At 37.8% G+C, this 13,426-nt stretch overlaps 3 non-coding genes across 3 annotated transcripts; all 3 read left to right on the top strand.

Moving 5' to 3' along the window:
- The first annotated feature begins 7,420 nt into the window (after positions 1-7,420).
- Positions 7,421-7,493, top strand: TRNAR-CCG (transfer RNA arginine (anticodon CCG)). The gene has a single exon. It is a non-coding gene; the product is annotated as a tRNA-Arg (tRNA).
- A 3,474-nt stretch (positions 7,494-10,967) lies between these two features.
- On the top strand, positions 10,968-11,041 carry TRNAN-GUU (transfer RNA asparagine (anticodon GUU)). The gene has a single exon. It is a non-coding gene; the product is annotated as a tRNA-Asn (tRNA).
- Positions 11,042-13,353: 2,312 nt separating this feature from the next.
- TRNAA-AGC (transfer RNA alanine (anticodon AGC)) lies at positions 13,354-13,426 on the top strand. The gene has a single exon. It is a non-coding gene; the product is annotated as a tRNA-Ala (tRNA).

The raw sequence follows: 13,426 nt of genomic DNA, 5'->3' as shown, positions 1-13,426 counted from the left end.
AAACTATTTTAGTCATATGAAAAGTTGCTCCAAATCACTATTGGTCAGAGAAATGCAAATTAAATCAACTCTGAGATACCACTACACACTTGTCAAACTGGCTAAGATGACAGGAAAAGACAATGACGAATGTTGGAGGGGATGTGGGAAAACTGGGATATTGAACATTGTTGGTGGAATTGTGAATACATCCAACCATTCTGGAGAGCAATTTGGAACTATGCTCACAAAGTTATCAGACTGTGCATACTCTTTGACCCAGCAGTGTTACTACTGGGCTAATATCCCCAAAAGATCTTAAAGGTGGGAAAAGGACCCACATGTTCAAAAATGTTTGTGGCAGCCCTTTTTGTAGTGGCAAGAAACTGGAAACTGAGTGAATGCCCACTAATTGGAGAATGGCTAAATAAATTATGGTATTTGAATATGTAGAATATTATTGTTCTGTAAATAATGTAAACGATCTGTAAAGAACCAACAGGATGATTTCAGAAAGGCCTGGAGAGACTCACATGAACTGATATTGAGTGAAATGAGCAGGACCAGGAGATCATTATACACAAAAACAATAAGACTATAAGATGATCAACTCTGATAAATATGGCTCTCTTCAACAATGAAATGGTTCAAACCAGTTTCAATTGCTCAGTGATGAGGAAAACCATATATACCTAGAGAGAAGACTGTGGGAACTGAGTGTGGAACACAACATAGCATTCTCACCCTCTCTGTTGTTTGCTTGCATTGTTTTCTTTTGCAGTTTTTTTCTTCCTTCCTGATCTGATTTTTTTTTTTTGTGCAGCAAGATAAATGTATTAATATGTATACATATATTGGATTTAACATATATGTTAATATATTTAATGTATTGGATTACCTGCCATCTAGGGAAGGGAGTGGGGGGAGGGGGAAGAGGGGAAAATTTGGAACAGAAGGTTTTGCAAGGGTCAATGTTGAAAAATTACCCATGCATGTGTCTTGTAAATAAAAAGCTTTAATAATTAATAAATAAATAAATAATAAAAGATAAAATTTAAATAAACAAAGAAAACCCTCAAATCTTTGCTCCTTACCTTGGAGACTGTATGTGTGAATTCTTTCACCAAACCTAACAGACCAAGGGGGACTCTAATTTTGTAGGGTATCTTTCTCCTCAACAAACTGATGCTGAATGAAGCAAGCAGAACCAAGAGAACATGATACACAGCAATAAGAAAATTATGTGATTATTAAGTGTGATGGAGTTGGCTCTTTTCAATAATGAGATGATTCAGGCCACTTCCAATGATCTTATGATAGAAAGAACCATGTGAATCCAGAGAGAGAACTATGAGGATTGAATGTGGATCAAAGCATAACATTTTCACCTTTTTCGCATTATTTGTTTGCCTGCTTGTTTGTTTTTTTAATTTTTTTTCCTTTTACCTTTTGATATGATTTTTCTTGTGTAACATGATGAATATGTAAATATGTTTAGAAGAATTGCACATGTTTAGCCTATATTGGATTGCTTGCCTTTTATGGGAGGGAGTGGGGTAGAGAGAAAGAAAAAAATTTGGAAAACAATGTTTTACAAAGGTGAATGATGAAAACTAATTTTGCATGTAATTGGAAAAATAAAAAGCTATTTAAAAACTCTTTAAGAAACAGGCAGTTCAATTATCTCCAACTCAGTACCTTTCACATATTTCAGTATATCTATGGTCTCAATCAATCAAAACAAAAATAATTATTAAGTTAAAAAAAAAAGGAATTGCACATATTTAACTTACATCAGATAAAGGGGAAAAAATTTGGACACAAAATCTTACAAAAAAAAATGTTGAAAACTATCTTTACACATATTTGGAAAATAAAATATTATTATGAAGAAGAAAACAAAAGAAAAGAAAATGAAGGACCAAACCAATCCTCAAGAAACATACAACAATAAAAACAACAAAACCTCCCAAATCCCTGCCCTCAGTACCCAGTTCTATGGTGAATTCCTTGTATTGTCTCCCTTTATAACCTCACCTATTACACAATTAACTCGAAGTTGATTAAATCAAAGCAGTTGCAGACTATCCCTAAATCTACAAACTAATTTGTGCACGTGAGGATTATTACTCACATCTCCCAAAGAGAAAGTAACGGAGAGGAGCTGAGGTGATTTGACTCACCTCCTCATTAAAATGTCTACCAATAGAGTTTCTCATGATGCCATGTCAGTCCAATCAAAAGAAGACACACTTATGGTGAGGGAGATTTTGTTTTATAATCTTGTTAATCATTATTAAAAACAACAACAACAAAAAAAAAAAAACCCCAAAAAAACTGCCAGCCTTCATTCAGTTACAGAGAGACTATTGACCCAATTATTGGTTATTGCTACTGTGTGGGTCAGAAACCATTAATAAAACAACTGGATAGATCTCTAGAAGCAAAGCAAAGTTTATTTAAGTTCTCCAGAATAGGGTGTCCCACCAATCGAGCAGACAATCGAAGGGAGGAGGCACCGTAGGGGGTAGGGTCAGCGCTTTTATCCCTAATGCAAATTCCCCTCCCACCACTGACCCTCATCCTTATTGGCTGAGGATCTTAACATTCTAAATGGGGGAACTATCCAAGAAATCGAACTTGACCAACAAGTACATAGTTGCCCATATTTGGCTGAAATAGGAAGGATAACAAGAAGGGGACTTAAGTTTGCCCTTAGGGGGCTAACAGGGAGGGAATAGCAGGAAGAGACTTTAAGTATGTCCTTAAGATAGCAGGAAGGAGACACTTTAAGTATGCCCTTGACTTAAAAGTCCTTCAGGCCTACTCAAACTTTGAAATAGATGAAGCCTTACTCAATTTTCACAACTGTCTTGAAAGATTTCATTTTATCTCGTTCACTACCCTAACTAATAAATTGATCATGCTTGGATCTTTGTCTTTTACTTTGTAGTGATTTCAATCATGAAATTGGTTTGGGAATAATCAATAAACATTTATTGAGCAGCTACTATGTGCTAGGAACAGTTCCAATAAATGGGGATACAAAGAAATGAAAAGTCAATCTCTGCCTTCAGAGGGCTTACTTTACTAGTTACTGGAGTGGGGAGAGGAAATAGTTCTTCTACTGAGACTCGGGGAATAAATGCTTAGACAAGAGAAAAAGTAAACATACTTATCAAAGCAAATAGTAAAACTAATTAGGAAGCTATATAGATTAGTTTAAGTGACAGAATGCACAAGAGTAAAGAGTTCTCTGTGATCTAGGAGGGAGAAGAAATCTTAGCACAACTTGGATGAGAACAATTTTTTTAAACAGCTTTTTATCTTTAAAATATATGCATAATTTTCAATCTTGCAAAATCTTGTATTCAAAATTTTTCTCCCTTCCTCCTACCCCTTTCCCTAGACAGCAAGCAATCCAATTTATGTTAAACATGTGCAATTCTTCTATACATATATCTACATTTATCATGCTGCATAAGAAAAATCAGATCAAAAATGAAAAAAAATGAAAAAAAAAAAGCAAACGACAACAAAAACCGTGAAAATATTATGTTGTGGTCCACATTCATTCTCCACAATCCTCTTTGTGGAAGTAGATGATTCTTTCCATTACAAATTTATTGGAATTGGCCTGAATCACCTCATTGTTGAAAAGAGCCACATCGATCAGAGTTGATCATCATCACATAATTTTGTTGTTACTATAATGTGCTCTTGTTCTACTCACTTTACTTAGCATCAGTTCAAGTAATTCTCTCCAGGCCTTTCTGAAATCATCCTGATGATGATTTTCTCCTTTTTTTCTTTTAAGAAAGATTTTTATTTTCAAAATATATGCAATTTTCAACATTCACCTTTGCAAAATTTTGTGTTCCAATTTTCCCCCCTCCTTTCCCCTCACTCTCTTGGCTAGAAAACAAGTAATTCAATATATTTAAACATGTACAATTCTTCTATACATATTTCTACAATTATCATGCTGCATAAGTAAAATCAGATTAAAAAAATGAGAAAGAACAAGCAAACAACAACAAAAAATGTGAAAATGCTATGTTGTGATCTACATTCAGTCCCCACAGTCCTCTGGGTGCATTGGCTCTCTTCATCACAAGACCATCCAAGGATGGACAGAAGCAGCTACACCCAAAGAAAGAACACTGGGAAATGAATGTAAACTATTTGCATTTTTGTTTTTCTTCCCGGGTTATTTTTACCTTCTGAATCCAATTCTCCCTGTGCAACAAGAGAACTGTTTGGTTCTGCACACATATATTGTATCTAGGATATAGTGCAACATATTTAACATATATAGGACTGCTTGCCATCTAGGGTAGGGGGTAGAGGGAGGGAGGAGAAAAATCGGAACAGAAGTGAGTGCAAGGGATAATGTTGTAAAAAATTTATCCTGACATAGGTTCTGTCAATAAAAAGTTATAAAAAACAAAACAAAACAAAACAAAACAAAAATAAAAACTTTTTTGTACCATAGCCTCTGGGCTCAGAACTTAGCTAGGAGAGAAGGAACCCTACCCATTCCCGCCTAACCTCTTCATCAGTACCCTCATCCCTCATCATTAGGGCAAAAAGAGTCATTGAACATTTAACAAAGGAGTGGGTTACTTTGCTCCTGTTGCAAGGATAAATGGCACTTAGCTTCACTGGATAAGGTTCCTCTTATTTCTATCTGTAAACAATTTCAGCTAATTAGCTCATTTAATTCTCAGAATTCTTTGGGCATCATGTAGCACAACAAAAATGATTATCATCCTCAATAATCTTATTTCTATTTTAAGGATCCTTGATTCATCTGTGTGGGCAAAAATCTTCATGACTTAGTCTTCAGGAGTTCTGTGGCTGAAAAAAAAAATAATTTATTGGAAGACTTTCTGTCCTCTAGTTTCTTTAAACTTAAAACTGAGGCTTTAAAGGTAAAATCCTTCACTAAGTAGACCCTGGAAGCTTGGACTTGGAAAAGCATGTATTCAATAGGCAGAGCTTTCAAGAACCCAGATCACTTCTGCTCTTCTGTGAAAAGGCAACGAGACCCCAAAATATGGCCTATTAAATAGACAGGATTGGAATTAGCGTCATAGATTCGGAATTGGAAGGGACTTCATACCTTAAGCAGGAATCCTATATACATTTTTCATAATCCAGTTTATATTTGAAGATTTCCATTTCTCAAATTTGAACTTTGATTTGGATCAAATCTCATTGAGAGTCAAGTGGGTAAATTTTAGGTTGCCCTTTCTCAACTAAGGGCCTCTTAATCTGGTAATATTTCAAGGTACTTGGTTTACTTTGTAATCCTATTGCTTTCTTTTTATTATTCATCTAAGAACAGTTTTTTTTTTTCCTGTGAAGGGATCCATATTCACCAGATGGCAAAGAGATTCATGACACAAAAAGGTTAAGAACTGCTGTTTTAATTGAAGATTGCAAGAATAAATAAGCTGGTGTGAATCTGTTTGTCAGTTTCCATGGAAACAGGAACTCTGTGGGCGATTCACCTTTTCCACACCTCAGTTCCCACTGGAAAACAAAGTAGGAGATTCAGAATCTGTGCTATTTGCACATGGATCTAAGGACCAGAGTTTGGAAAACAGAGCTGGGGAGGTTTGAACATTGTTCTAGCAGAATGTCCTTGATTGAACCCCCACCCAAGGTAGCTCCAACCTTTCTCTGGAAGCTGACTTTTAGGTGGAGTCTGAAGTTGTTTTTTGGTTATGTGGAAGTCCCCTCTGCTCCTTGTGGTTCCAAGCAAAATACCGAGCCAAATTCCCAGCAGAAGTGGGAATAATCAAACTGGCAAGCCAGAAGACTTGGCACGTGCAATTCAGAGTCCGTACATCATTCCTATCAATGAGGTGGGAATCCCATGGTCCATGGTAGGAAAATGCCAGCTAGTAAAACCTAAAACCTTGGAATTAATCGTTCTTTAAATGTTTGGTAGAATTCACTTGCAAATCCATTTGGCCCTGGAGGTTTTTTTCTTAGAGGATTCCTTAATAGCTTGTTCAATTTCTTTTTTTTTCTTTTTAAAATGGGACTGTTTTAAGTAATTTATTTTCTTCTCTGTTAATCTAAGCAATTTATATTTTTGTCAGTATTTATCCATTTCATTTAGGTTATCAGATTTATTGGCATACAGTTGAGCAAAATAGCTCCTAATTATTGCTTTAATTTCCTCTTTATTGGTGATAAGTTCACCCTTTTTATTGCTACTGGTTATTTGGTTTTCTTTTTCTTTTTCTCCCCTTTTTCTAATCAAATTAACTAAAGGTCTTTCTGTTTTGTTATTGTTTGCATAAAACCAACAGTTTTATATAACCTAGAACTTAGAACACTTTCATCCTAGCATCCCCGTATCCTCTCATTCCAATCATATCTATAAAGATGAACTAGCTGTTCAAATCAGGAAGCACTTATTAAATGGCTATTTGCCACGCGCTGTACAAAGGTTAAAACAATTGTCTCTTTGGAGGAACTCAATTTGTTGAAGGGAGATCACATGCAAACAACTGTACAGACTATATGAAAGATAAGCTGGAGATAATCAGTAGAGGGAAGGCATTAGCCTTAAGGGAGATCGAGAAAAGCGTTTTGCTCAAGATAGAAAATTTAGCTAGGGTTTAAAGGAAGTCAGAAAAAACAGAAGGCTGAGACAAGGAGGGAGGGGGAACATAGGAGATATGAAGAGTAATAAATAAAGCTGGAAAAATCGAGAAGAGATTGTGGAGGACCTAAATGTCGGTTTGTCTTACAGACACTGAGGAGCAAACTTATTTTATACAGGAGCAAACTGAGGCCCCAAGAAGGGCTTGATTTCCTTTCATATCCGTTCATTTAATTCATTCCAGGAGCTATCTGAGCTAGACCTAGGTAGGATGCTAAGAAAAGTATGAATGGACAACTGCCTTAAAGGAGAAAACACTACCGTCCTTTCACTCCAACAATATATAATTATCATTATGAATCATTGGATGGAACATTGGCTCTGGAATAGCTTCAGCTCAGCACCTTGGTAACGTACTAACCCGCTACGCCTTGAGATGCGGCGGCGAGCCCGGCCCCAGGCAGTGGGGGCCGTTTCACTTTCCCACGGAGAAATACGGTTCGAGTCAGTCGGAGCCGGGTGTTGGGGCTGAGGTTTCCTGCTGTTGAGCGTCCCGTGGTCTCGAGCTCCTCGATTTGGAGTGGGTGGTGGGCTGAGATCTGTACTCACCATTTCGCTCTTCGCTTGAGCCTTCCGCCTTTCAGCTTTCCAAAAGAGCTTAACAGAAGGAAGGCAATAACAGATTTTTTTCCCTCAAGCTGGGGCTCGGATTCTATGGTCCATTTACACAGACAGAGGAAATTACTTACAGAATCGGGGATAACAATGCTCCGCCCTTCCTCTTTTCTATAGGGAAAGCAGAAGGAAGCCTACGTAAGAGGCCGCGTGGCCTAATGGATAAGGCGTCTGATTCCGGATCAGAAGATTGAGGGTTCGAGTCCCTTCGTGGTCGTCTCCTTTTCTCTGCATTCCTTTTTCCTTGGTCACCTTGTGGTCCTAACCCTTTTGTTCCATATTCCTTTGAAACTGATGAAAGTAGAGAAAAGAATTAAAATACTTCCAATCCCAGAACGTATTTTGGAGATGGCAAGACTTGGGATGTTCATCAGTGAAAAGATAGACCTGGAGGAGAAATTTCCAACAAGGGAAAAGGAACGAAACACATAATGAGGCACCTTCACCCTTCCCTCTTGGGTTGGAAATCGAACTGCTGATTCCAGGAGCAATAACAGCAGGTGTCTGCCATTAACGTAAAGACCACAACTGCAAAAGGCAACTGAAAGAGCTTTCATAGAAGCAGAAGTGAAAAAAACTACTTTCCCCTTTTTGTTCCCTCTCCCCCAAGGCTAGAACCGATCCGACCTTCCCTCTATTTTATCTCTTGTATTCTTGAACCCGAGCTATGCTCCCCACATGGTTGTCCCAGGCCTCAGCTATTTTATTTTCTTACGCCTTTGAGATGCCCAAAGACACTCAAGTGAATTCCCGACCAAGGGGCTCTATTTAAAGAGGGGAGGGCTAAGATTCTTTACTTCTCTAAGTGAGAGAATTTCTACTGAAAGAGGAAAAATCTGGGGAAATATCAGGTACTCACTGGAATCCCAAGAGGACCTAGAACTGACCTCCAAACCATGCACGGATGCATGTCCTTTAGGACAGCGGTCCGTTCATACTTTTCTTGGCATCCTACCTAGGTCTAGTTCAGAGAGCTCTTGGAATGAATTCAATGAAGTCAATGAAAGGAAACCAAGTCCTTCTCGGGGCTTCAGTTTGCTCCTGTATAAAATGAAAGTTTGCTCCTCAGTGCCTATAAGCCTTTTTTTTTTTTTTCCCCCTTTGGCCTAAAGGTTTTCTAGATCCTGATTTATTTATTTATTTTTAAATTTTTTATTTAATGATTACTTTATATTGACAACATTATCCCTTGCACTCGTTTCTTTTCCGATTTTTTTCCCCTCCCTCCCTCCACCCCCTCTCCTAAATGGCAAGCAGTCCTTTATATGTTGGATATGTTGCAGTATATCCTAGATACAATATATGTTTGCAAAACCGAACAGTTCTCTTGTTGCATAGGGAGAATTGGATTCAGAAGGTAGAAATAACCCGGGAAGAAAAACAAAAATGCAGATAGTTCACATTCGTTTCCCAGTGTTCTTTCTTTGGGTGTAGCTGCTTTTGTCCGTCATTTATCAATTGAAACTCAGTTAAGTCTCTTTGTCAAAGAAATCCACTTCCATCAAAATATGTCCTCATACAATATCGTTGTCGAAGTGTATAATGATCTCCTGGCTCTGCTCATTTCACTTAGCATCAGTTCATGTAAGTCTCGCCAGTCCTCTCTGTATTCATCCTGCTGGTCATTTCTTACAGAACAATAATATTCCATAACATTCATATACCACAATTTACCCAGCCATTCTCCAATTGATGGGCATCCATTCATTTTCCAGTTTCTAGCCACTACAAATAGGGCTGCTACAAACATTTTGGCACATATAGGTCCCTTTCCCTTCTTTAGTATTTCTTTGGGATATAAGCCCAATAGAAACACTGCTGGATCAAAGGGTATGCACAATTTGATAATTTTTTGGGCATAATTCCAGATTGCTCTCCAGAATGGTTGGATTCGTTCACAACTCCACCAACAATGCATTAGTGTCCCAGTTTTCCCGCATCCCCTCCAACATTCATCATTATTTTTTCCTGTCATCTTAGCCAATCTGACAGGTGTGTAGTGGTATCTCAGAGTTGTCTTAATTTGCATTTCTATGATCAATAATGATTTGGAACACTCTTTCATATGAGTGGTAATAGTTTCAATTTCATCCTCTGAAAATTGTCTGTTCATATCCTTTGACCATTTATCAATTGGAGAATGGCTTGATTTCTTATAAATTTGAGTCAGTTCTCTATATATTTTAGAAATGAGGCCTTTATCAGAACCTTTAACTGTGAAGATGTTTTCCCAGTTTGTTGCTTCCCTTCTAATCTTGTTTGCATTAGTTTTATTTGTACAAAGGCTTTTTAATTTGATGTAATCAAAATTTTCTATTTTGTGATCAGTAATGGTCTCTAGTTCATCTTTGGTCACAAATTTCTTTCTCCTCCACAAGTCTGAGAGATAAACTATTCTATGTTCCTTTATTTATAATCTCGTTCTTTATGCCTAGGTCATGGACCCATTTTGATCTTATCTTGTTATATGGTGTTAAGTGTGGGTCCATGCCTAATTTCTGCCATACTAATTTCCAATTATCCCAGCAGTTTTTATCAAATAATGAATTCTTTTCCCAGAAGTTAGGGGCTTTGGGTTTGTCAAACACTAGATTGCTATAGTTGACTATTCTGTCTTGTGAACCTAACCTTTTCCACTGGTCCACTAATCTATTTCTTAGCCAATACCAAATGGTTTTGGTGACTGCTGCTTTATAATATAATTTTAGATCAGGTACAGCTAGGCCACCTTCATTTGATTTTTTTTTTCATTAATTCCCTTGAGATTCTCGACTTTTTATTGTTCCATATGAATTTTGTTGTTATTTTTTCTAGATCATTAAAATATTTTCTTGGAAGTCTGATTGGTATAGCACTAAATAAATAGATTAGTTTAGGGAGTATTGTCATCTTTATTATGTTCGCTCGTGCCTATAAGACTAAAAGATAAACCGACATTTAGATCTTCCACAATCTCTTCTCGATTTTTCCAGCTTTATTACTCCTCCTACCTCCTATGCTCCAGCCATAGTGGGGCAACCAGCTGATTTCCGAATTCAGTCTCCCGCTTCCGTGCTTTAACTGCTCAGTCTATTTTTTCCCCTACATCCACCCCATCATCTCTAATCTGCTCTCTTCCTCTTCGCCTCTCGGGAAATGTCTTGCTTCTAGGTTCGCTGCAAGTGCCATATCCTTCAGGAAACCTTAAATGACCCTCCTGCCCCCCATTGTTATTGCTCTGGATTGCAATTATCTTTGTACATACGAGTATCTCCTCTTGTTCCTCGCCCCTTCCTCCTCGGACCTCCCCAGACTACCCCTCCTCATAATAGTGATTTCTTCGGCGTAAATGATGTAAAGCAATGTACATTTGCAACTTATATGCAGCCTGTAATTTTAGAGTTTCCGGAGAATTTACCCAGAGTTGTAAAGCTAGTTTGTAGCTGTGGGAGGGTAGGTCGGGGAGTGGTGGCCTTTTTCTTTAGAGAGTAAGAATTCCTATTCAGAAGCTTCTCGTACAGGCAAACGAATCTTTATATTCTCCATTCTGGCTTTGCGTGGGATCTTAAATTTATGTCACAGTTTATACGTAGATAAAATACCTCGTAGACTCTTGCATTTCTGCAAAAATCCCATTCATTTACATATATATAGCCAGAGAACAACGCTTTATGTCAAATATAGGAAATTCTCTAAAATAACTCCGTCAGCCGTCTCTGTGGCGCAATCGGTTAGCGCGTTCGGCTGTTAACCGAAAGGTTGGTGGTTCGAGCCCACCCAGGGACGTTTTACCCTTAGTTTCTATTAAAAATTGATAAGCTATGTTAGAACCTCCTGAATTCAAACTTTGCAAAAAGGGTTATCCACCGAACTTGACCAAGGGTGTCACAGAAACAATTACCTAGAAATTCAACTAGCTGCAAAGGCCTTAGTGGGGAAGTAATTGGGAGCTTAAGAAAATGCATCAGTTCCCCTCGAGTCGTTTTCTCATTTCCAAAGGTAACTAAGTTTAATTAAGCATATTCATGATACTTGTGGTTGGCTTTCTGACTATTGTCTTGTCCTCCTCTCAAAAAGGACCATGACATCAGGAAATTTATGCCATAACTTGCGAGTGAATTGAATTTAAATTAAGGAGGTTGTGCAAACTCACCAGTCTCACTTTCTCCTCTAGAATCTTATGGAATTAAGGATGACTGAGAGAAAGCAAATGACAGTCCGAGGGAAGAGGAAAAACTTGTGATTCTCCTTCATAAAAAGTTGTTCCAGCAGAAACCATTTCTTTCCCAGAAGAGGTCTCCTAAGATTTCCTGCTTTGGTCTTAAGGGTTGCATTTCATTTAACTCCAAAGATCCCCCAGAACCAAGAGTGAAAAGTTTCCTGATTGTGTTACTAATGAGAAAATTATCTGTAAGATTGCTGGGGTCTTTGGGTTTGTCAAACACTAGATTGCTATAGTTATTGACTATTTTGTACTGTGAACCTAACCTATTCCAACCTAACCTATTCCACTGATCGACTATTCAATTTCTTAGCCAGAACCATGTGATTATGATGACTGCTGCATTATAAATTTTAGATCTGGCTCAGCTGGGTCACCTTCATTAGCATTTTCCATTAATTCCCTTGAAATTCTTGACCTTTTGTTCTTTCAGATAAACTTTGTTATTATTTCTTCTATGTCTGTAAAATAATTTCTTGGGAGTTTGATTGGTATGGCACTAAATAAGTAGATTTATTTAGGTAGTATTGTCATTTATATTTGCTGGGCCTACCCATGAGGACTTGGTACTTTTCCAACTGATTAGATCTGACTTTATGTGGAAAGTGTTTTGTAGTAGTGTTCATATAATTCTTGTTCCTTTGGCAGATAAGTTCTCAAATATTTTTTATCATCGCCAGTTATTTTGAATGGAATTTCTCTTTGTATCTCTTGCTGCTGGACTTTGTTGGCAATATATAAAAATGTTGATAATTTATGTGGATTTATTTTATATCCTGCAACTTTGCGAAAGTTATGGATTGTTTCTAGTAGTTTTTTAGTTAATTCTGTAGGGTCTCTAAGAATACCATCTTATCATCTGCAAAGAGTGATAATTTGGTTTTCTCATTACTGTCTCTAATTCCTTTAATCTCTTTTTCTTCTCTTATTGCCAAATCAACTGGTCATTCTTAGCAAATCCCCCTAACAGAGAACTCAGGCCCAAAGATCAAAAGTAAAGGTGAAGGCAAAGCTTGGAACAAGTACTGTACAGTCAGCTCTTTGTAAATGCAAAGGTAATCTCCAAATGATTTTGTCAAGAGGAAAGGAAAATTTCCGGTACCCTTCATAAAACAGATAACTAATAATAATTTACGAAGGCCCTGGATTGTTCCTTAGGCTGGTGGAGAAAAGGGAGAAAGAAAGGGCAAGGTCTTTTATTGTTATGGGACAGACACTGTACTAAACACTTTATACATGTCATCTCATTGGATCGGGGACATAGGAAGCTTTCCTTCACCTACCCATCCTTGTGGGTGGCCACAGATAATCCTCATTTTTAGCCTTAGCATTCTTAGTCATTCGTTAATTTGTCCTTATTGCAATAATCACATCTTCCACCTAGCCCATCCTCCTCCCACTCCCAACTGCTCAGGAGGCTTCTTCAGTCACTCTGTATCAGCCCATATAATTTTCTCAGCAAAAACGCACCCTGCCTCTTCCACGCACACATATCACTCAGATTAGTATATAAAGCCTGGCGCTGTGAAGAACCTGATTTTCGGGAGGGCAAAACCAGGGGAAGGGATTCTCGGAGGGGGAGTCTGACTGCACCACCCCCTAGAGAAATCATTTCTGAGGCTTCCCTTTGCTGTCCCTATTTGCCTGTTGTCTTCTTGTCACTGGGGCTCTTCCGATATTCCGAAATCTGTTTTCCGACTTTATCACAGCTAATTTACTTTCTTTCTTCTTTTTTTTTTTTTTTTTTTTTTTTTTTTTTTTAGTTTTTCCCTTTTACTTAGTGTCTTCTTTCTTGAAAATTAGAATCGAACAAAATCGAGTGCATTATTGCCTATCAACACCTTCGAATGAGCCAGTATAAAAGCAAAAGCAATGTGGGGGATTAGCTCAAATGGTAGAGCGCTCGCTTAGCATGCGAGAGGTAGCGGGATCGATGCCCGCATCCTCCA

Source organism: Antechinus flavipes, chromosome 1 (assembly GCF_016432865.1).
Source record: "Antechinus flavipes isolate AdamAnt ecotype Samford, QLD, Australia chromosome 1, AdamAnt_v2, whole genome shotgun sequence".
Taxonomy (NCBI): Eukaryota; Metazoa; Chordata; class Mammalia; order Dasyuromorphia; family Dasyuridae; genus Antechinus; species Antechinus flavipes.
This window is presented reverse-complemented; position numbering and strand designations above follow the sequence as displayed.